Genomic DNA, 26,257 nt, shown 5'->3' on the forward strand with positions numbered 1-26,257 from the left:
ATAGGAGCATAGAGCTGAACATTTTGGTCAAACTAATCATTCCTATAAAAATAATTAGATATTTTTGATAAAACCAGAATTGCAAGAATTAAATGAAAAAAAATCATATTCTGGCTGCAATGCTTCAATGTGTTAAAAATCAAAAACATACAATGTATAATATGATGAAAACAATGGTTTACTAAATTAAAAATAAAAAACAGTGTATAATAAATAACAATGCAAAACAAACTAATACACACAGCCAACGGAGCTCGGACTCTGTAGTAAGCGAATACATATTAGCAAAACCAAACTCCAAAAGCATATACAGAGTCCTATGGCAGTAGGCAATGTCAATGCCAAAACAGTCCACCAAAATATCCAAGGCAAAATCAGCAAACACAAAAGAGCGAAGTGTAAAATCCTGAAAACGTTTTATTTAAACAACAGACGTGAGCGCTTTCACCATTAGGCTTCATCAGACGTTACAAAGTGTCATCTATACATCACATTTAAATACCTATGCAAGGTCTCCTATAGGCTAATAGATATAATCACATATGCATGTGCACTAATAACAAAGCAGCTCATAACATCAGTACAAATAAAGTAATATCACTTAGTAAAAACAGCATAAATCTACATTATGTAGCCAAAACCATATAATAAAGGTATGTAATAAAAGAAATGCATAAGTATGCGATATGGTAGTACATGAATATACATGATTGTGCTAAAGTGCTGGCAACCCAATCAGTGAGATCCTACTCGTAACACCGAACATGAAACCAACTAGAGTGAGAAAGAGGTAAAACAGCTCTATCTCTTTGGTCTAATGCATCTTCTTTTCTTAAGTATGGGTCTCAAATTAACCTTCTCATTCAGACCTGGTAGTTGGTCCGCTTTGCATCTTAATATCCAACGTAATTCGCATTCAAGTGTGTAATTAATCAAATCTCCCCCCCCGTGCACTTGCAAAAGCCTCCTGTATCACACTAAATAGAAATCTATGCTGGGGGCCATGTTGCTTATTATGCTTAGCCAAAGAATTAGTATCTGTGCCTATCCTTATGTGGTACTGATGTTCTCTTATTCTTTCTCGTAGGGTCCTGTTTGTTTTACCTATGTAAAATGATGTACATGCTGTACACCTAGCCAAATACACCACATTCTTACTCATACAGTTGGTACCAGTGTCAAAATTATAAACATGGTTATTATGAGGATTAACAAAACTCACCCTAGTATCTATTAGACTGCATTGATTACAGCTACCACAAGCTTTAGTGTTATAACCATTGGTGTTCCTACTATCCGACCACAATCCCTTATAACATAGCAAATTCTTTAAATTGGATTTATTCTTATATACGACCAGTGGAACAGGCCCCACCAACCTACTTATCTCTTGGTCTAAAGTCAGAATCTCCTAGTGCTTACTCATCAGTTCTTTTAAAAAAGAACGCGTCCCTAGTGTAAAAAATAGGAGCTCTCACAAAATCAGAGACAATGGATTTCTGGCCATCTAACACAGATGTGTAGTCAGAAAAATAAGGTCTAGCTGTAGTAGGCCTAAGTTGATGTACTTCACCTACTACCTTATCAAAAGCTTGTACATCATAACCTCTCTCTAAGAACATAGTTCTTAGCCTGACTACCTCCTCTTCATATCCAAAACCACTAGGGTTCAGCCTTGAGGCTCTCATCAGTTGACCCTTCATTACATTGCTAAACACGTGACGGGGGTGCATGCTATGCCTATGCAAAAACGCGTTCCTAAAGCATAGTTTTCGATGGATAGAGGTATTCAAGAGGCCGGATGGAAGTCTAACTATGTTGACATCTAAAAAAGAAATGTGTTCCTTAGAAAAGGTGTAAGTAAATTTCAAAAACTCAGTGGATGCATTCATTTCATCAATAAAAGACCTCAAACCCTCAATACTACCATGCCAAATCAAAAAGAGGTCGTCTACAAATCTCTTATAAAAACCAACACCCTCAGTAAAAAGCATAGATTTGAACAAAAATGAGTCCTCCCACTGTGCCATAACCACATTAGCGTAGCTGTTGGCACAGGGTGTCCCCATTGCCACTCCATCTTTCTGGGAGAAAACTGAATCCCCAAACATAAATACGTTGTTATATAAGATCGTCTCCATGAACAAAGAGATCAACTCCACCTTCTTATCAGTCAAATGGGGACACCCTATGCCAACAGCTACGCCCCGTCACGTGTTTGTGAGATGGTATTTCAGATTTTGTATACAAAACAGGAGTTACATGCAGAGATATTAGATTTTGTAACTAGTAATAGCTGTTGGTCTTTGGAATAAAGGGATCTACCAGAAGTGATGAACTACACTAATGTCTCAGAAGTATGCATCTGACTTGTAGATTAGGCTGTGTGCAGTGACTAATGGAGAGAAAGTAATTTGATGTATTGTAACAATAGGGAATGGCTCTTCTATTAGAAGTTTCATAAATATGTATTAATCAGTAATTATCTATCTGTATCAGAAACATTCTTAAAACGGGTAAAATAATAAAGAAAATGTAAATGCATATTATGTAAAATTAATGTATATATCTACAAACATCAAAAGATTAGAAAATGTATAGTGATTTTTCTTCATATGCTGTCTATACAATGAAGGGCAAGAAGAAACTTGTAGATTAGATTGTGTGTAACGACTAATGGAGAGAAAGTTCAGGTATGTTGCAGCTCAGTCTGTCGGTTAAGAATGTTGCAGTTCAGAGGTGTTTTATATCTAAGCAGTGGTGTGTTCTTTATGGAAGGTCAGTGGCAAATTTTGTTAATTTATTACAGCATTTTTTAGGAACATGGGATTAGGTGGAGTGCAGTTTTATAAAATGAGAGAAGTATACAGAAGTGTTTGAGAGTATGCCAGTTGTGGCAATGGTTTTCTTAGTGTTACCTTAAAGTAGAGCTTTTTCCTATAAAGGGTTGTACATTTTGATGGTTTCTTTTATTGTTTCTTCTATATGAAAGCCAGATTTTCTCTTTTCATTAATTCTGATCTTTAGAACTTTTCTGTGGATTCTAGCTTCAATTTTGGTACAGTCAGATGACGTTATTTGAAGAGATTCTTCAAGTGAGAGAATTATTTGGGGTGAAAAGAACTAGTTTAGATTTTTTTTTTTTTAGTTAGTAGTAGATGTGAATCATGGAAGTAATTTTCAATAGGTAGTAGAGATTCTGTGGTAATGTGATACAGGTTTTACCGATTTTTGCACAGCACATTATGAACGAATCATCTACGTACTAAATGATGGTGGCATGTTTTCTTGGAGTGTGGAGGTTGTTTACAAACATGTTAAAAAGGATTGGACTAGCAATAGACTGCTGGGGGGATAGTTACTGCTATAGTTAGAAAGTAGGAGATGTCCGTTTGGCATTTTATAGGTTGTTAAATTTCAGGGAGAGCAGTTAATCCAGGAGAGACCTGCTGGCCCTAGCCCTAATGATGACTGTCTATTTAGCAGAAGACAGTGGAATACAGTACGAAAAGGCCTTTGTTGTATCAAAAAAATACTGTTGTTACAGTGTTGCCTTTATTTCTCCTACGATTTATAATAAAGTTATAATAAAGCTGAAAATGGTAGAAATAGTAACGTGAAGTGGATGCAATCTATGCCTTGACAGGGATAGGAGATTATTAACAGAAAGTTAAGTAATTGGATTTAGATGCATGTGTTTTGGGCTTTAGAATGAAGTGACAGAATAGTGATAGGCAATTTATTGAAGACATCTGTGGAATTCCAACCTTTATACAGAATTAATATGCAAGAATTTTCCAGAGTTGTGGGATATAGCTTTTCCTGACGGAGTGGTTGGTCACTATAAGGAAAGGACAGGTTCTGGTGGCAGATGAACAAAGTATTCTGCTTGTAGGTTGTTTAGGACAAGAGTAGTGAGTCTTTTGCTTCTGGAGGTCGGTAGGTATGGGATGGAAACACAGTTCGCTGGTATGTTGAGCCTGTTTAGGGGAATGGGATGGTTAGTGGCTGTGTATTTTAATAGAGATAGATATGGTCATCCTCAAACAATGTACCAATTGTTGCTTGTCTCAGACATTTAATCCTTAAAAAAACAAAGATGGCATGCAAGAGATGCACATACACAGTTTCACTGGAGGCAAAAATCTTGCATACAAAAAGGTTGTCAAGAACATATGGACTACATCCATCACACAGTGTCCACCTCACAGACTTTAGCTGAGGAACAAAAAAGTAATCTTCCCAAACATCAAAGACCTCCTAAGCCTATAAACAGTAACACCTGTCCTCAGCAATTTTTAAAGCACACACCAAAAGCAACACCAAATACCACACATACTTCTACATCCAATGGAGTCCCAAGAGCAAAGACCATAAGGCAAGCCAACACATTACCTGGGACTCTTGTCATAGGGTCTCCATTGTACAACACACAGATGCCCCACTCACCATACTGAACAAGGAAAAGGTAATGGTTAGTTGCTTATCTGAAGCCAGGATATGTTGTTATATTTGCACTCAAGAATCTTATACCACAGGTACAAGTATGATTTTATCATAGATTATGTGTGTGCTAATGACACAAGACATAATTCCCTGGACTATATAAGGAAAGTGTTGAAATCTCTGAATGTGCACCTCAGACAAGTATATGCCTTACACTGAGGAGTATTCAAACTCCACCAAGGATGATATCATAGTATGAAAAAAAGATAACTGACTTCAATAATTGGCTTAGTTTCTGGAGTTTTTTCCAGGAATATTCAATATTTGTCAGCATTGGAGGACATAGTCAACAGACCACATTGCTTTGCAGAGGATGGCATGTACATGTCTCCTCTGGGCTTCCAAATACTGTGTAAAACTTTATCCACCCCTTAGAATCTTTTAAGGTACTACCAAATTGACAAAACTACCAACATAGCAAATAAAACCTAAAGGTGTTACTGCTCAATTAAAGGAGACTAAACAAGGAACTCCACACCCAACAAGTTCTCCTCAATCTGCAAAATACAGAAGTTTGCATGGTTTCCAAGACATAATTTAAATCCACAGAAAGTACTCTGGCAGTACAAGACTAGAGAGCATTCTACACATTTAGAGCATCAGCTACAAAGACAGGGAAAAAAGGTGGAGTCTCAGTCTATAATAGCACCAAGCATAACTTTACCATGGTTAAACAGGATGCCTTGGAATTCAACCACAAATCACCATAGACAAACTTCCATGCCATATCCTAGCCAGCTATATGTCACCCTCTATGGAACTAGAATCCAATAACTCATATCTAGATCTACTGGAGACACTAACCATTAAACCTGTTACCCTATTCATGGGAGACTAACTATCCTTTTTTAGTCTGGGAAATACACACTGCCATAGACTTGGAAGCACAATGATGACTGGATTTTATTAACACAAATACCCTTGACCAGATAGTCTGCAGACCCACCAGAGTTTCAAACATACTAGAAATTGTACTCACTTAAATGGGAGAGTAATCCCCACTGTGCATCACATACTCACTGGTAGGGTCAGAATACAAAACTGTCTCCTTCAAAATAAAATCAGTTCTAACCCAAACAAACCCCATAACAATTAGGATGTATTACAAAGAAAACTACACTCTGTTAAGGGATAGTTTGTTAAAAATTCACTGTCCCTTTCAAGTCAGAGTTCACAATCATGTAAGAGGATTTGTTGACAAAGACCCTGTACAATCATATAAATTGATGTATACAGGCTGCTTACCTACTAGAAATTAAGCACAAAAACAAACCACACAGACGTAATCCCAACCTTAATGTGACAGTGTACGAGTGTGTGGAAGCACTGCATCTATGAGGAAAAATAACAAGCAGTTAGAATAACAAGGAAGCAAGCAAAGTACAGTGCACATTTGGGTCAGTATAGTTTGTTTTCCATATAACTGACAAAGACTGCACGTGGGCAAAAGATATTTATACTGTCTTAAAGGATACAGTCCTGCCTTACTATTTTATATAATGCTGTCTTAGACAAAATAATTTGAACTTTTCTTCTTTGAATGGGAAGAGTGTATTAATGCACAGTGTCCTAATCTGGTCATGCAATTATTTTCAAAATTACTGCTGAGAAAGTTTATTTTTGTAAAGTGTACAGACGCCAGCATTTTTTGCTGAGCTTCGTCATGTCATCATTCTTTACTCTTTCTAATAAAACAAACTGTTCATTATTATAGCTACGTCTGATGTCTTTTCTGCTATTATTATTCAATGATTAAGAATTAATAAAAGTTTGCAACATACAAAGTAATAAAAAAGCTTAATTAAAAAAACGATCTTCATATAATCAAATCTGCAGTACAGCACGTATATACAAGACACATCTGTTCCTGTCCTTCATAAAAGCACTATACACTTTCTTGCTGTGGTAGCGTTGTCTCCTCACAGAAAGACGCTGTCCGGTTCGATTCTCAGCTAGATTGTCTTGTGCGTGGAGACATGCGTGAATGGGTGTACCTTAGTTGAAGGTTGTGCATCAGGGCTGGTAACTCAGCACGTAAAAATCAACTGCCAATCATTAGCGGACCGGAGTTCCGCTGTGATGACCCCTAACCGGAAAAAGCCGAAAGACACAACAACAACAACACTTTCTAATCCTTTGATGTTTGGAGATATACATGTACATTTTCTTTATTATTTTACCCATGTTCTAAGAATGTTTCTGATACAGATAGATAATTACTGATTAATACATATTTATGAAACTTCTAATAGAAGAGCCATTCCCTGCTGTTAAAATACACCAAATTATGTGTCAGCAAGTGACCCTTTGTTCCAGTCTGCTCTGTGCTTTACATGCTGTGTCCTTTTCATGCTAATTTTATACTGGGAGCAGACCTCCCAACCATACCGATTTTCTCGGTTTTTACCGAGTTTTGGGGTCTAAATGAAGGGGTGTCACGATTCCCGAGTGGCACCCCTTCATTTCAATTATTCCTTTAATTTTAATTTTTCGCTGCGGCGTCATCACGTCTTGATGGCGCCAGCTGGAAGGCAGCCAGCCGGAATTGAGCTGAGGGAGTTCCCATCATTTCTGGCTTGCCGCAAATGCACGTGGGATGTTTAGACAGGTATTATAGAGTCTATCATTATGCGAGAAGCTTTATGGAATCACCAGTGCAAGTCTGCAAGAAGCTTTATGGATTCATCACCACCAGTAAGTTCTGAATGTGGGCGGAAGAGAGAAGAGTTTTGGATTTATGCTGTGTTTGGGAATGAGAGGAGAGTCTTCCATTTGAAGTAAGGTAAGGAGAGGAGAGTTATTTGGTGCGGAGAGCTATTTGCAGTAAGGTGTGTGTCTGTGTGTACAACGAACTTTCTCAGACCACTTAGTCTATTTACTTGGAAAAACAATCAAATAGGTAGATGTAGCCGATCTCATACCTTTCTCAAGCACTGACTTGCAAAGCAGTTAAACTTAGGAGCCATTCGTGACTTGCTTTTTAAATAAAGGGATGAGGCAGGAACTTCCAGGGGAATGTGGCGTAACCTGATTTCTAGATCGCTTTGAACCACTTAGTTTTTCCACATTGGTTTTAAGTGTGTACTGCAATAATTTGTAAACCCTTTTATTTGCCGTGAAAAACACCGCTTCTGTGGAGAGACCCACGAGGGTGTAAAGGCAGCATTGTTTGAGTAGAAATGCACCTTTACTAATTGTAAAAGGAATGACTGCATTTTGCACAAGGGGTAGTATGTATGCGGCTCTTAATACTTGCAGTATTACTAGGAACATGATCTGGGTCAGGGTGTATTTTACTGCGGTGTTGACGATATTTAGGAAGCCTCAGTATAGCATACTTGGCATATATAGTAATTTTACTGTACCTGATAGCAGTTGTTTAATAACTTGGTAATATTTCCTCATAGTTTGACATATATGTGTAGTTTTCTTGATTTTTGCCTAGTGTTCAGTGCCAAACGGTTTACTTTTCATTTTATATGTTTGGATATGTCCGAAAGTAGTCAGCAGCACACTCCCTTACAATGAAGGGCAGAGTAAAGATAATTACGCTTGTTCTGTAACTGTTGGGTATTAGTTGTTGCTTCGCTGATCCAAAAGTGTAGCTAAACATACTCTTTGTACTCTACTGAGTACAACTTTCTAAACGTTACTTAGTATGGCCCCAAAAGCCATGGTTTCTGTATGTCCATATAAAGATAGAGACAGGCAGACTTCTTGCAGTAAGTCTTGAACTTCCTTCCAGGTGACAAGACTCCACCTGGTGCATTATTTTTAATAAGGTTCTGTGTTGCAAAGCAAACACAACTCCTCTGTGCTGCAGTTTGCTATATCATTATTTACAGCCCCATATGACTTGCTAGTTGTGGAAAGGCTAACAACCGAGATGAGTTTGTATATTTTTATTTATTGGTTTAAATTTGTTTACTGGAGTAGTGCATTTTTCTCAGTGGCCCTTTACCATGCCTGCCTGTTGTTAAAACAAAACAGTGGTAAACAATTTGACAATGGGAAAAATAGCACTATTGAGGAGCATGGTTAAAATTTACAGTTTTGTAGTTTTCAAAATACAATTGTAATGTACAGTTTTGTATTCAAGCAAATTAACAGTCATCATACTGGCAAGTGAAGAAAGTGTGTCATGGTAGATCATTATAAAGAAAACTGTTTTAGTATCATAGATGGAGAGAGGGTAATTAGGGTCACTGTGGGTAGAGAGCTAATCTACTGTCCCTTTCCACTTCTTTGTCGTTATGCAAGCCGACTGATACCACAGCACTTGTGTATCTTAGACATGCTCTTCCCAGTTGACTATATTGCATTATATTAATTAAATCCCCTGATGTACCCTATGTAGCAGATGTCTATTATTGTTTTGCATTGTGCTATAAAATGTAAAAATATAATCCAAATAATCATTGTAGAAGTAAAGCAGTATGCACATTAGTGTTTATGGTAAATGGGGCGAAATAGCCAGGTAATGGGACACTGCAATGGTTCCAGGGGGACTCTGGTGCCATATTTTGGTTGTCTGTTCTTCAGTTTGAGTTTGAAAGTTGGTATCCCATAATTCCATCGGAGTGGGTGGGGTTATGTAATTATGTATGCAAATTTTATGTTAATCAGCGTACAGATTTGTACCTATTTTTCATGGGCCTTGTCCAGATTTTTGATGTTTCCAGGTTGAGAGGTATGACTGGGAGCAGGATCCACCATATCCCTCAATACTTTACCCAGGCTACTCTGTTCAAGACATTAGAGACAAAACCCTTATCTCCCTTTTTGGTATATACCAGTCAGTTTCCTAAACTACAAAATTCAACTAGAGAGATGGTCTTTCTAATCTTACCAATTTTTAATATATATCCTCCTAGTCAACATCAAGCAGACCCTCAGCCATCAAAATATGTTTTAGGCCAACCATATATTCTTAGTCTTCTATAAAAATAATTTAACCATTACCTGTAAGCCACCCTTCATACCATATTACTATACCACATTAACCTCACCATCCTACATTACATTTCTCACTTTAAATGGCCATGCACACACCTCTCTTCAAAAATGACTCATAATCCTACCTATATTTTTTACTTTAAATTCACGCCTCTACACTTAAAAGCAGCCATTGAACCTAATCCTCAAACACATCTTCCAGGCCTTTCATCAATTATTTTTTCTTCACTCAATCTTACCTGGTGTCTAATTAACACACAGAGTATTCACAATAGACTAAATTAGCACCCAAATCACAAGAAACCAAGCCTCACCTAAGGAAGTCAATGAATTTTGAAGTAAAACTGACACTGCATCAATATACCACTATTTTTCTAAATACTGGTACTTGTTGAATGCCTGGCCATGCACTAGAAATTTCAGTGGCACATTTTTTAAAATTCACCTAAAGTCACAAATTCTGGAACAAGTAATTACAACCATTGGCTATATCCCTAACTGCCTGATAGCAAAAATCCCAACTTAATTAAAAAAAAAAGAAAGAAATTCTATCTATGCAATAGCCTACCTTCCCCTCAAACATTAACATATTCCAAGAGATATTATATAACATATTAGCTTCAGCAAGAAAATTCAATACGGCTATCATCCTTTGTGACTTAACTTAACAGGACCATCACATAATGACACTTCCGAACTACTAACTGACCTTAGTCTGAAATGATTAGTTCAAGAGTATACCCAACCAAACCTTTTCTAATCCTGTTTACTCAGTTTTTCACCTTGCATTACCAACAAACCCTCTATCATATAAAACAGAAAGTCCAATAATTACTGTCCCTAAAAGTTTCCACTTACAAAATATCCCATTTAAAATTCACCCCAAACTCGTACTCTTCAGGTCCAAAACTCAAGTTAACATCAATAGACTAAAATCTCACCTATCCTCCCTAAAATGGTCAAATACCTCAATAATTAAGACCTATTGCTGCAGTCCTTTCACTAACCACTACTCTCCAACAAACACAAGAGAACTCTCCCCCAAAACGTCTACACTCTATAAACATATCAATGCACAATGCTCCTCCTGCAAATTAAAACAACTCTTAAAATTTACAGATGAAACATTGCAACACTTGAAAAATAACACCAGTCACCAGACAATGCTATATTCAGTTAAGAAATCCTTTAAAACATGCAATGCATGATCAAAAAGTGATTTGCTTTACAGCAGTGCAAATGTCTTTACTCTTCACACTTAAATTGTTTTGGAAAGAATTCAACCATCATACCAGTTGCCAAAGAACGGAATATAGAAATACCTGCCCACCTTCTCCAACACTCTTAAAACTTCCTTACAATATTCTATAATCTTTCTTTCATTCCCAAGTCTACTCTACAATCCCTGGACTATAGCCTCTTCCCCACTGAAAATACCACCCCTCTAGTTCCAAGTAATAAAATCCAAAATTATTGAATCTTTACTTGCACAAATCCATTTAGATAATCCAAACGGGTCTGAAAATCTTGCTCCCTAGTTTTTTATACCACTGCAGGGAACACATTTGCAAAATTCTGCATCACCTATGTGACCTTTACCTTAACCAAAATATTTTGCCAGACATTTGGAAATCTATCATAATTAAGCCCTTGCCTAAACAACCCAAGCCAGCAAACCCTGTACAATTCTGTCTTATCTCGGAACATTACCTAACTTTGGCATGATATTAAAGAATTTAATCTGCATTCAACCCTCCAAATACTTCAGTCGGTATCACCATCTCTCCTCTATCTATATTGTTTTTGGGTAGGTAGTAACAAAATAACCACTTTCTGGATTCACTGACAGCATACTCCAAAATATGGAAAAGGCCAAATAACCAAAGGAATATTTATAGAACTTAGAAAGGCTTTTTACCTGCTTAATATAGGTAGAAACCCAGAAGCTTCTTCCTGGTTTTAAAAAAACTACCCAAAAACCATAAATTCTATGTTAAATAGGTTCCTCCATTATCTTTTCTATTTAAAGAACCTAAATGATAAATGCTAGCTCCAATAGTATTCTCAAATGTCATTAATGCAATGCCATATGACCTTCAAAGATGCCTGCACTTCTATGATTAGATGTCATGGTCCTATGGTAGAGAAATCAGTCTCTGCCTTCTCTACAGAAATATCTATGATTTAAAAAGTAAATTCACTGTAATTCTATGAAAGCATTTTTGTCAGGAAAGGTCACCACTCTACATCTCTTGACATGCTTGTGGCAGTACCTTTGTAGCCATGCTATTGCTCTACCTCAAAGTTAAGGGACTATTTTAAATATACCATAAAGCTGAACTTCTCTTTAATGTTTTGTGTTTGCATCTATGGATCACACGTCTCTGTTTTGCTCCTGGATGACAAATTATCTTTTACTTCTTGTTGGTCTTAATTCACAGGACAGAATACCGATGGGGTTGGAGAATTATTCAAGGAAGCTCCTTTATGTGAATATCATGCAAGTGTCTGGTACCCTGTACTTGTTGCCAGATGCTGGGATTATGAACGCATTAATCATGAATGGGCGGGCACACAGAAGCATAACCCATGCTGGGTGGTGGCAGTGACAATCTAACTGAAGCATGCGGCACACAGAAGACTTTGTGTAGGAGTACCACTTCATCTATAATAGCATTTCTCCCAGTTTCAGGAATTTGTAAATTTAAATGTAAATACTGCAGCAGCTGTCAGGATCATGCTCATTCAGCTTTGAACATGAGTTGCTACCAAGATCTGTGGTCCCTAGACCAGAAGTACAGAAGTCCACCAGAACAAATGAGTAGATGGTGAGAAATTGCACTGAAGCTCATTCTGCTGCGTTTGCATGCATGCCACGCATGAGTTGTCCACCATAGTATGCAACACACATGATAGTGCAGAATAGTGCCACAGTGAAGTTATGCCTTTAACAATGTCATTTGTGGCACATGCAACCACTGTCTGCTCAACTCTGAGGATGTTTTCTTGACAAAGAGATCTGTAAGATGGAATGAAGTAAAGGCAGATGGCATGATCATGGTTGTAGCCTGAAAAACAGATCTACAGAGGCCAGAGCTTGATATGATACAGTGGCTGCATCAGTGGCCATGTGCCCTGTCACTTCACAATATAGATGGACCCTTGGTTCTGCATTATCATTCTTGCATACCATGGCCTACTCCTAATATGGAATATAGGCTCAACTGTCTTTGTTCTTCACCATGGCTATACTAGAGTGTTCTGATTAGCATAGTCTCTAGCCTCTGCATAATATCTTAGTGTGATATCTGAAGTGTCATTTACGATAACCATTCCAAGGAGGCACCTCCAAAGAACACCACAAACAATGCCATATGGAGCATACCATACAACAGAATCAGGATTCCCCTTATGGAACATGCCAGGGAACATTACATAGAAAAGATTCAGGGACACCTTGTGGAAGATAATGATAGACACCCTTTGGGCATCTGTGGCATACCAGATGGTACACCCCAAAGATGTTGCTACAATAGGGGTGAGGTGTTTTCACTCTTACCCTGTACCTAAGTCTACTTATATTCACTGCAATCACATTCTGTGTTCCTGCTCATTTGATAATGGTTGCCATATGTCTCACAATTCAGACTGGACTGTCGTGTGGCATTATCTGATTTGGAAAATGCACAGCCATATATAGTGTATTATCTGTTTTACAATGCTTGCAGAATAATGGCTGTCATAGAGATGAATAGTCTTGCTCACTTTAGGTTAGATATTAGCCTTCTGATCATAGCCATAGCTGGCTTATTTGGCACCCTGTACTGCTCCCCGAAGTAGTGACCCTCAACACTATGTTGAAGAGTAAAGAAAAAAGTCCATACTTTGATCTGGAACTCCCTGCTTCTCTACTGCGGAGAAGTTCTTGGTCCATTATTATCCCTCAAAGTATGAGAGCTTTTATTTTATGTTATGTTTGCTGCTCCCAACAAATACTAGAATAAGACATATAATCCTACTTTAGCATATCAATAAAACAAGGTAAAGAAGCATTATCATTACTCGGTATGTCCTTCACCTCTGGAATAGATTACCCCTGCAGATAAAGCAATATGATAGCCCATCTTCTTTCAAGCAAGACCTGGATAATTGGATGGTTATTCTTAAATTCACCTCAAGCATGACTAGCATTGCCATCCTCGAGAAAAGCTAGGGTGGGAACTAGCAGGGTGTAACTGTCACAAGACTTACTAACAATGTCTTATAAGTCCCATATAATCCACGACATTCTAGTTTCATTCTACAATTTCTACAACTATGAGGAAGGGTAGGCAGACATATTCCATTATCATGTCTTCTTAATGGTAGGGAAGCTTTTCTTCTGGACGCACTGTTTTCTCCCTCCCTTTTGTATAGTGAGTAATGATATCAGTTGATGCACTTCTGCTAATAAGTCCACATTGTCCACTGCAGGCAATTTACAAGTACTTCACTTGTCAAAAGTGAACCTCAGACTGCACCTCCAGTCTCCATCAGGGAGCTATTAACCAGGCAAGTAAACACCACTATAATTGAATTTACTTTTCCACTCATTTCACTGCTACTCTTTTTAATTCAACTCAAATCATACAACATTGCAGACCAGTGCTCTTACTGTCTACCATAAAAACATCTGTTTTTCTACTGCAAAAATGAAGTCATTGCTATAGTCCTGCAATGTCAAACTCTGTAACAAAGATTCTTTAGCTATTCCATTAAGCTGCCAATGGTTTTATGTTCTTTTTGCCCTTCAGCATGAATAATAAAGTATGAAAAAAAGAAAAACAAAACGGCAGGAGCTATAGACCTACTAGCCACAAGTGTTACCTTGATGTCACAAAAATACATTCTAATATCTCATGCACTAATGGACATGAAAACACTAGGAAACCTATCAGTTTTTAATTTTACTGCATACTATGAACACCAACTGTTATGATGTACTTGTCTTTTCTAAAATTCATTCATAGTAGGACTGCATTTTAAATAACAAAAGTATGATACAATAATGCGCTGCTCCTAAATAAGAACATGGCATTTTCTGCCCCTATACACATTGTAACAGCATTTTTTCCAGACTTGGCCTTTAGCCATTTAATTTTTTTTATTAACCTCAGTTCACTGTAAAATGTATTGCTATCAAAAATCCTGACTAGCAGTATGGAAAAGCCCCATCTGTGCTGTATTTATGTTACGTATCATAGCTGTCTACTCAGGCGTCAGTTAAATTATAAGAGTGTACTGGCATTTAACAAATTGGTCTCTGTGCCAGCAGAATGCTGTGGTTAACAATCTACCAGGAACCTTATCATTTATAAAATCTTATCTGACAAATTCTGTTCAAGTATTTTTTTTTAGACTATTACATTCCTACAAGCAAGACTTACTTATTCAACGGGTAAATGGGGTTGATAAAGTTCAATTACTTTGTTATCCAACATCTGAAACCAGATGTGGTCGATTTAATTAGATTTACTCTGTCATTTATGAATCAGTGATCATAGTCATTTTGCAGGAAATACAGTTACTTACAGAAGAGAAACAGCAACAATGCCATTTTTCATAAATGTACATATTCTGTATTAGAGAATTAGAATTTATTATTTTTTCCATGGCACTTTCTCATAGTCTGCATTAATTAGTTATTTAGTTACAGATACATAAGGGATGCCTTTGAAAACTATCATAGTTCTTAGCATGAAAGACTTTAATATTTAACAGATAACTGTGAAAAATAATATCTGTAATAAAAAACATACCTAACTGGGCCCAAATCATTGATTAAATGTGAGTATATGTAAAGATATGCATTACTTTTTCAGTAAATTATAACATTCAAAGGTTTATATCCTGCTAAACCAAATATTCTATATGGATGACGTGAACCCACCACAAAGTGCAAAGTAATTCCTTGCTACCTGTGAGTAAGTAATGGTCACATATATAATGATGAATGACATTTTGCAGGAGGGCATATGACAAAGTCAGAGATGGAATAGCAGATGCATTCCTTAGTAAATTGCTGGAATAGAAGGCTAATACTAATCTGTGCTTTAATGACAACAACTAAACAGCATGGATCTCACTCTTCCCACTTTAGGGTAAACTAACCGTTGGAGCTGGAGCGATTCTCCTCACAGTCCTACTTTAAATTCATGAAATTTTACTCGTTGAGGCAAAAAAACAACAGAGCCTGAGTGGAAACAGGAAAATCCTCCAGAATGGTAAAGTGCAGACTGTTGCAGACATGCCTTTTTTAGAGAATATAGTAAACAAAGCTTGATATTTGATCTTTTTTTTCTTCCCTAGTCTGAAGTCCTTAAAGATACTATTGTACACTATTAATTCACATTTGTCAGTAACATAATTAAACAGTAAAGTCAGTAGAGTTTAACGCAGACTGGTTCAGAAGATGTACAAGATGTTTTTTATTTTTTATTATTTTTTTACAAAGAAATAGTTCCTGAGTGGGACAAAAAGCGAAGAATAGTGAAATTGTGAAAAGTGACAATGGGGGAATAAAGAACAATGAAAATCTAGGTACGCACAGAACACGGTGATACATATAGGTTCATAAGTATGTATTATGCTAATGGCTCTAGAGCCTTTACAAGCCTAGATCATAGAAGTGCCCTGGCATTGTGCCGCCTGATGTTAGTTACCAGTGCCTCTATCAAGTAGAGCCACTGGAGTTATCCCCTGGGTGAACTTTCTATTACCTATCCACTGAAGATTTCTCTTGAAGAGGGACAGTGAGGTGCTCTGCTTGACATGTATGAGAAGTCTATTCCATAGCATGGGCAGTCTCTAGCTGAGGAACCTGTCCCTCCAGCATGTTCTGTTGATTGTGGTAATGTGGTTAAGGTCTTTGGAGCGTGTGGTGCAGAGGGATTGGGATTTCTTTAGATGTACTATTTCTAACAGAGTTGGGTCAGGCATGGCTTTGTAAGTCAAGCAGAGATCACCTTTCTGTAGGGGATATCATCCAGTAGTTTCAATAGCAATCAGATATGCATTAGATTCCCAATAAAACTCATTTTATATTCCCAATATAATGTATAATACCTGTAACTGCAGCATATTTATTTATTGACATTTGTTTTCAGGATAGATCTCCTCTAAGTAGCCAATATGAGACAGAGAATAGCTGGATTTTTTTGAGTCTGTGTAAGATGTGTGTTTAATGGCTAGGATCATCTTTGTGATGTACTTCTGTGGCTTCTCCAGCTGTTGCAGGCATCTAGTGAGGTAAATGCCAAATGGGACATTATACTCGATGACTGGTCTGATAAGGGAAGAGTAGAGAGAGAGATGATGACTTCTTTTTTCCTGGATGCAAAACCCTTGGTAATGAGTGAAATCCATAGTAAATAGAAATAAATCATACCACTTCATTAAAAGACCTGTATAAGTAAAACTAGCGTATTTTAACCATCCTATGACCTTCCTAGCTGAAGTTCTAAGTAAGTCATTAGTACGTATTCCACATTATGAGGGCTGGTGTTCCTCATTTTGGAGATGGAAAGTTGACAGCTATGCATGAAGATATACTGGAAAACTGAACAGCCCTCCTGGCCTGAAAGTAAACGGCATACAAAAAGGTATGCTTGTACAAATAAGTAGAAGTCAAAACAACAAAAATTATGGAAGCAGATAGTGCTATTTTGTAGCACGACGTGATTGGTGTAGGAGAAATCAGGATTTAAACATGGCCCCTCCATCTCTCCAATTGAGTTTTTATAATGTGATATAATCATTACCTCAGGTTACAATAAATATGACCGTTACAGCTCAGCTCATTATTGTTTCTGAATTGCTCAAGTTGCAGAACATGTAAATCTGATTAACATTTTGATAATTTCTGCATGATGCCCTGCACACACCTGAACACCTGGTGTAAGTTCTGTGCATGTGCAGAAAACCCAGATTACAGTGGCTGAGAAATTGTCATGATCATACCTCTCAAGTGTATCTCTTTATGAGTAATATTCCTCAATTTAAGCTTTAAAAAGCAATGTCCTCTTATTAACACACTGAAAGGGTCTGTCACACATTCAAGTGTTAGCCATTTTTCAGATAACTATGGTAAACATATAATGCAAATTCATCAAATAATTTTAGAACTCCTAATATGACACACATTAAACATGCCGTGAGCTCACCGGTTGAACTTGTTGGTAAGCTACTAGTACATTATCCACATGTTGGCCATCTATCCTCAGTGGTCATGCTATCTTTAGCCATCTTAAGACAGAAAGAGAGATGCTTTTGAGCATTCGTGTCAGAAGCAAACAAAGAGAGGAATGGAGGACTGCCATATTCCTCTCATTAAAGTGTCATTGTAATCATAATAATATAGTACCTATATTTTATTATTTTATCTATCATGCAAGCTAAGTATCCATCGTTGCAAGAAGTTTTCTGGGTAACAGTTCGCTGTCATTTTTCCCCGAGATCCATGAGGGTGAGAGAAGTATTGCTGAAGAAGGTGAGGATAGACCCTTTAGAGCAGCAGCTGGTATGAACAAGACTTCAAGATTTTTCTGGACATCCTCCTTAAACACTACAAGCTGTGCCTTCTGTAAAAGAGCTATACTGAGTTATGCTATAAAGACGATGCCTTGAATAGTTTGAACAATGCAGTCAACCATGCTACTGGCATCATACACAAAGGGCAACAGTGCCATCAGCACTACAGTGACTTGAGGCACTACAAGTCTGACCTTCTTGGCTACTGAGAGGCTGAAATTAAAACGTGATCACCACCTACAGACCAAGTATAACACAATGTACCTGTCCATTGGCTCCCTATTATGCTGTTGCAGATGCAAGTTGTCGAATGCGTCTTTGTCGAACTGAAAAGCGTGAATAGGCAAAATAGTGAAGCAGCTTTTCAACTAATTCTTTCCCTGTGCAAGAATTTGCTTGGCCGCTTTCACTACTTTTCCATTTTCGGCACTGTAGTGCGATCTCAGAGAAGGTATATTTAAGTAGGGGGTGTGGGGGGCACAGCCTCCCACAATATGTAATGTTTTACAGTTTTTTTTTTTTTTGTATGTTTTTTTTTTGTTTTGGAAAAGCGATTTTTTTCACTTGGAAAAAAATCGATGTTCTGAGGTTTCAACGTTGGTAGCTTTAGCTTACACGGGGTCAATTATGTGTCGTTCACTCTTCTGAGCATGCAATATCATAATATAGACCCATCCATACAATCTGCCAAAGTGTGGCATGGCATCATACACCTTCTCATTATGAAATCTATCTCCAGCCACTGCAAAAGACCGAAAGAAACAGAAATGTATAGAGACTGTCTAGAATGCCTAAGAGAGTGCAGGGTAAGTACATATTGTTGATATGAAAGTCATATTTATTTGCATAGTGGCAGGCAGCAATTAAAAATAATGGTAAATAATAGTCATACTGCAGGACAATATCCATCAGTACTGGTATTACTAGCTGAAATTATTATGGCTTTGTCATGATAGAATTCTGATTCTGCATTCCATCGGCTATGTAAATGTAGAAGTTACAAGTCATGTTAAGTCTATGTGCAGAATATTAGGATAGCTGATGGTTCACCCCCCCACCCAAAAAAAAAAGAACTGTTGAAATATTTAGAGTAATAGAATTTTAAATCATAATCATCATCATCAACCCACTTTTTCCCATTTTCTACATGGAGTTGGGATGTTGCTTCAACTATCACCAGGTCTCCCTATTCAATCCACTCTTCAGCACTCATGCCTGTCACAGGTCTTCTTTCACACAGTCCATCCATATCTTTGCTGGATGCCCTTGCTTTCTCTTGCCATCTTCCTGTCTATCACACATCATCTTCAACAGATTGTCTTCTGTTTTTTGCACATGTGCCTGAATTATTGTAGTCTGTTCTCTTTGACTTTTTCTACAATTGGAGCTACTTTGGCTTCTGTGCATAAGTTCTCATTTCTTCATCTGTCCCATAGACTGCATACTGTCACCCTTCTCAGGCACTTCATCTCCATCATCTCTAGCTTCCACAACTGCTCTGCCTTTATTGTCCTGCTTTCCATACACTACAGAAGTACTGGTCACACAACTTTTAAGTTCACCTTACTTTTCTTCTTCTTTGGCATTCTTCTGTCATATACTACACCTGACACTTGGTGCCAGATGGCTACAGCCCCTCTGATTCTAACTTTGATCTCTTCACTCAGACTTCCCTTCTCCTCAACCACCCATCCCAGATACTTGAAACTGTTAAACTGGTCCATGATTTTCCCCTTCTATCTCAGTTTTCAGCTTCTTCTGAATTCTACCATTTGCTGCCATTACAGCCGTCTTAGCTGTACTCAGTTTCATCCCATGTGCCTTCAGTTTTACATTCCATTCCTCTATCCTTTGCTGAATTTCTTGATCAGAGTCTGCCTGTAATGCCACATCATCTGCATACAGCAACATTGTTGATCTGCCAGTATGAGCGGCAGTGGGCTTACAGCTGAAACTTGATGCACATCCACTTCTACTGGGAACCCCTCTGTGAGACTGAACCATAGAAGGGTCATTGGGTCCCTGTACATAGCTTGCACTAATTTTACCAATGCTTCCAGGACTTCCAACCATCAGAGCACTGCCCAATTCAACTATCTTGGGACTTTGTCATGCCCTTTCTCCAAGTCTATGAATGACTGGTTGGAATCTTTCTTCTTTGTAACTGTTTCACTGCAAACATCAGATTGATTGTGCTGCATCCTGATCTAAATGCAAACTGGTCATCTCCCATCTTACTTTCTACTATGGTCTTCAGCATTTTCATACAATGTGACAGGAGTTTGATACCCGTGTACTGCTCACAGTTGTAAATTTCCCTTTTGTTCTTGAACATTGGAACTAGTATGCTTATTCTCCAGTCATCTGGGATACGCTTTTCTCTCCACACTGCTACGAGTACCTTCAGGAGTCATTTCTCCCTTATCTCATCCATCATCTTCATCATATCTGTTGTGACCTCATCTGAGCATGCTGCTTTTGCTGACTTCATTTTCCTTAGTGCTGTTCTTACTTCTTCTATGGTGGGCTCTTCCACTTTTTTCATCGTTGGCTGTGTCTGGGGTAGTACAGCTTCTGTGGGGTTTTCTTCATTCAGAAGCTGCTGGAAGTACTCCTTCCATCTGCCTTTGATGTACTGTAGACAGGTGAGCAGGCTGTTGTTGGCATCCCTTATGAAGGGTTTCTGATTATCTTCTTTATCTTTCTGTCTTTGCCTAGCAACCCAAGATAGTTTCTTACTTTCCATAAGCTGGTAGAGTGCTTCTGATGCCTTGTTCTTTGGTATTAAAACTCCTTTCTTATCTTTGTTAGCCAGCCAATATTCTTTCCTTGCCTGGGCCATCTTTTCTATCTCCCACTTTTTACTGCATGCCTCCTTTCTTTTGATGATGTTCTGGACTTTTGCATTCCAACTTCAGCTTCCCTTATGTATCTTACTTCCATGCCTGGCTCACCCACATATCATTGTTTCTAGTCCTTACACACACTGTTTTTAGGCACTACTATTCTTTTTCATCTCCACATATTTCCTTTTCTACTCAGGGTGTTAGAGCCCAGAGTAATTCCTAGAATTGTTATGCTTTCTGTCCAGTTAGCTTCCAGAACTTCAGACTGGTTTCTACTGACCTTAGAGTCTTCTCTCACCACTGCTTGCAGCTGATTGTGACAAACAGTGGTTTATGATGTGGGCCAACTGTTTCACCGTTGATGACTTTGAAATCACTGATTCTATCCCAGTGTCCTTTCCTTACTAGGAGGAAGTCTTTATTAGCTGCATGTTGACCACTCTTGCATGTGATCTTGTGACTGTTTCTCTTTCTGAACCATGTGTCGGCTACGATTAACTCATTTGTGAAACAGACGTCTAGAATGGCTTCTGCTTCTTTGTTCCATTTGACCCACCAATGTGGACCCAAGTAGTCCTCATATCTTGTTCTTTATGTTCTAATATGTGCATTCAGGTCACTCATTATCACTAACAGTTCTTGCTATCCTGCTTTATCTAGCAGGTCCTGCAGCTGCTGTCTGAATGCACTCTTTTTCTCACTTTCACAATCCTGCTTTGGTACATAGACTGAGTTTATGAATACTGCCCTACCCTTAGGCTGGAGTCTGATTGTCATGAGTCTGTGAATGATTCTGATTACATCCCTGTCTTCTGAAGCTTCCCCCTCACTAAAATTCCCGCACATTTCTAGCCTGTCCTCCTCCTGAGTAGTATAATCTGGATCCCAAGTCAAGTGACTTTGCTGCACTGCTCTTCCATCTTGCCTTCTGGATATAGAGGATATCCAGCCTTCTGCTTATCATCGTGTCATCTACTTCCAGGCTGTATCCTCTTAATGAACCTACATTTCTTTGTAGCAATTTGTAGTTCATGTTTGGCAGGTTGATTAGTTTTACATCCAACTTTCACTCAACAGAGCTGTCCCAGATAAGCCAGGTTGACACCAGCCAGCCAGTAGCTTATTGACCCAGGGCTGCTGGGCTTTATAGTGGGCACATTCTGGCCAGTAGGGGCACATACATCCCTCTCACTATAAGCATGAGTCCACGGCATAGGTAGGAGTTGGACAGATCCTCACCCACCTATCACCGGGAAATACCCATGCCCATTTGGCAACATTAGTCAACATGACCGAATCATCTATAGCCATATTTTACATCATTGAGTAGCTAGCCCTGCCATGGCATGCACCATGTGATCAATGTTCTCTTATAAGGACAGTGCACACAGTAGATGCCCAAGCAGTTGGTTTATACAACTCTTCTATTTATAATGCACCATGAAGAGTCTGTGCTGATGCCCAAAGCTCCATTCTTTGGTGAGTTGAACATGGAAACACTTTGCATGTTTTCTGGAGCTTGGAAGAACCCCACAGAGACATAGTGATAAAATGCGCACTCTAAACAGGCATTGGCCTTTGGTCAGAATCAAACTTAGAACTTTGTGCTTGGGAGCTGGAGACCTTAACCATTATGAAAACTGGTCCTTCTCAAAATTTTAATTAAAATATCTAAAATTATGAAAGTAAGTGTCTAAGTCATATTAGTAAAAGCTTATTCTCCTTCACTGTATTATGAGCATGAAAACATTTAATATTTAAAAATGTGATTTCATTATTTTTGTACATCCCTTCCATGCCCACTATCCACCACATTTTTTCCTATATATCTATATTTATGTAAATACATAAATATATATATTATGAGCCTCCATTTCCGATATCTACCACATTTTTGTCATATGCATCTATATAAATATATAGGTATAAATATATAGTATGTGCCTCAATTTATGATACTATTATATGCAGCAGCACAGCCATCTAGACAACCACCCCTGTATGTTATTCATTCCTCCTTTTACCACTGTCTTCCTTCTATGTGCCTAATGTATCCTTCAGCATTGTGTTCCCCTACCTCATCATGTTACCCCACAATATATATAAGCCATGTCTGTCGTTCCTTCTGACCCTTCCTATGTCTTATTTGTTTTCCTCAACTTTCCACTGACAGAAAAAGAAAATTAAAAATAATACCTTCCTCACAAAATATATAACTACCCATACCTCTCAGCTTCTCAGACCTTTCATTAATGTACACATGATTGACTGCTGTAGTTCAACATGAAAATGTAACTGTCTCACAAATCACTGAAGATTTCAGCCGTACATAATTATAGACTGAGACACAGATATGCTGGGTGCTTCTCAAGAATTACAATTATATTTTTAATTGGGTACTATTGAGGTGCATTAATTGCAATTGGCAATTATTATTATGGAGTTAAGAATTTGAGAGGTTTGTACCAATCCCATCTCCATTCTGCTCATTCCTTATTTGCGTTCATCCCTATCGTTGCTTAATGTTTTTATCTCTGTCATTGAGTCCCATTTCCAGCCATTAATCTGGTAAACAACTATAAATGCATCATACATACATAATTGAAAAAGGGCTTATAAAGTAAAATAATTTTTTCTGTGGTCTGTGAAAGTTGTTTGACACAGAGCAATGACACTAGTCATCTATTACCACATGGAAATGGCAGTTCTCATACAATGGTAAAAATGGAAAAAAATCCTTTGAATATGCTTCATCTTTCCATTAGTAAAGCAAATCAGCATAGGTGCACAGCAAAAAGCACTGAAAAATTGTAAAGTTAATTATTTTTCTGTAAAAACCTCAATAGCTTAATGTATTCATGATGTGATGATTCATTTATCAGGGCTCTGAGTGAACGCTTCTAATCCCCCTAAGTGTGTCATGTTATTTTACAATAGTGTGTGTTTATCATAAAACTGTACAGCATTCCCCATGTACCATTTAACACCTTTCCTTTGAGTGTTTCAGTGGCATGCCTGGCGAATGGTTGGCTTCAGGGGATATGAGTGCCACATGCCTAGGTTCAACTACATTCAGCTGTATTACTTTTGTGTTTCTCCTATGTCCTATTATTCTGATAACTGTTTTACTAACAACTTCCCTTTGAATGATTCTGCAGTACACTTTGACAATGAGTTGATATGGAGAATGTCAGTAACAGAAGAATGGCTTCAACGCCATGCAAGTGTAATCATCTTGCATTAATAATCCTGTGTTCATCTGTCCTGACATCAAACATCCATATCAATCAGTGTGTACATTTTGTTATAGAGCTTGACACTGTGTATCAGAATGTAAGCATGGAGTCATCTTACTCTACTGAGTTAAGGATTTTTGAGATATGCTTCCCACACCCATCAAACTCATTCATTCCTTTCTCACCTTATGTGCTACCCACCACATCCTTCCCATTTTAATCTCAATTATACATTCACTTTTCCAGCCTCCTAACTGGTTCAGAAATAGATGTAATATACACAACAACAATGCAGTTAAGTGAATGACTGTTTTACATTGTTTGGATTCTACTCTGGAAATGTGCTACATATCATAAATACATGTCTTCTTAATGACCCCTTGCATTCTAAAAGCTTCAGTAACTCCCCTTGGTAAAATACTGCTATGTATTATATCATTCTAAAATTCATGGCTTCTTAGCCACCAACATCTGTCTGTTTTTGTCACCAAGCTCCATCCTTCTCAGTACTTGACTCCTCTCATTTTCTTAGCATGTCTGCATGCTGTCCTTTTCATCTTTGTCCTATAATCCTCACAGCCTTAAACCACATCAAAAACACAATCACACACACACACACACACACACACACACACACACACACACACACACACACACACACACACACACACCATCTATCTGCTGTATAGAGGGGAATTTTGCTGTTCATTTCTAGGCATAGAGAAGTGACTCTAAACATTCTATAGCACAAAACTGAAAACAATTCCTCTAAGACCTTGGCATCCATTATGCAAATAAGCTGTCTGCCAATGAATTACACCAGGCAACAAAGACATCAGATGAAATTAAGAGTTTACAAGTAATACCTTCCACATCCCATTGTAATCATAAAGTAATGTGAACATTTCCAGACAGTGGGGAGGGGAGTTAGTTGGTCCAGTGATTGTCATATGCTGTTTACCTGCGTTAATTGTTCGTACTTCTACCATGTTATAACATGTCCTTGAAATATATGTTTTATGACCCCTCTTCTATAAGTTCTTCTCTGTTCGTCTGTGGTTTCACTTGATAATGCACCTGTCTAGAGATTATCAGCTAGACAGGCAGCAGTTCAAATCCACTGAGGTCTAACCTGTATGAATTTGAAAAACAATCTGTATCATATATAAATATCAATTAAGGTAAACATAAAACATGTATGCAACAGATTGCATGGTTAGTCTACTCATACAGTGATGGATGATGCTAAGGTTAGAAGATAGACATGCCACATAAATGCTGCAAATGAACATATAATTCAAAATCATATTTCTGGGGTCATATGCGATGCAATAGTAGGCAGAGAGCAAAGTAAAGCACCATATATGAAAGCAGAGAAAAAGAACTCCACAATGTTTGGTAAAAATGATGAAAAAATCTAAACCTCATTGCATATACTAATATGAAATAAAGTACAGCCACTGCTGCTATTCAAGCTCCTTCAATGGCTTTATCTTCACATGTAATTATCTTTAATGAACCAATGCACTGTTTCGAGGTTTCAAATTCCCTGTTTGTATGCTGCTTTATGACTTTCAGTTTGCAATCTGCATATGTGCCTGATATGCATGTCTTGTGACCTCCTCTTTTTTTTTCTGACTTCTGCAGGGCCTCAACTTGCTAATGCATTGTTGTAAAGAAAACAAATTTAGAAAACTGACTGAAGGTCCACAGAGTACAAAAAAATCTTTAGCGAACAAACCAATGTAGACCACCACAATCCTTCGATAAAACACTAATTTAATATGACAAGGCAAAATTCAACAAGCAGTTTTTAACACAGATAAGCGCTTTCGGGCTCTGCCCTTCTTCAGATGAAATAAAAACAATCTTAGTCACATTTAAATACCTAATTCAAAACAGTTTCCAACCAATCAAAATTTACACTGCACCCTCCTATCTTTGAGGGCGGGTTTCATAGGAACAAATTTATTTAGTCCTGGTGTCCTATGGGCTAAAAGCTCAATTATCCACTTTGTTTCTTCTCTCTCAGTGGCATCTACTAAGCTACCCTTTCTTATACTAGGAAATACATATGCAATAGCTCTAAATCTAAACTGATGGTCATTATTTACTTCTATATGTTTATAAAGTGCATTGTGCATA

The sequence above is a fragment of the Protopterus annectens genome, chromosome 9.part0 (assembly GCF_019279795.1).
Source record: "Protopterus annectens isolate FY-2018-M chromosome 9.part0, PAN1.0, whole genome shotgun sequence".
NCBI lineage: Eukaryota > Metazoa > Chordata > Ceratodontiformes > Protopteridae > Protopterus > Protopterus annectens.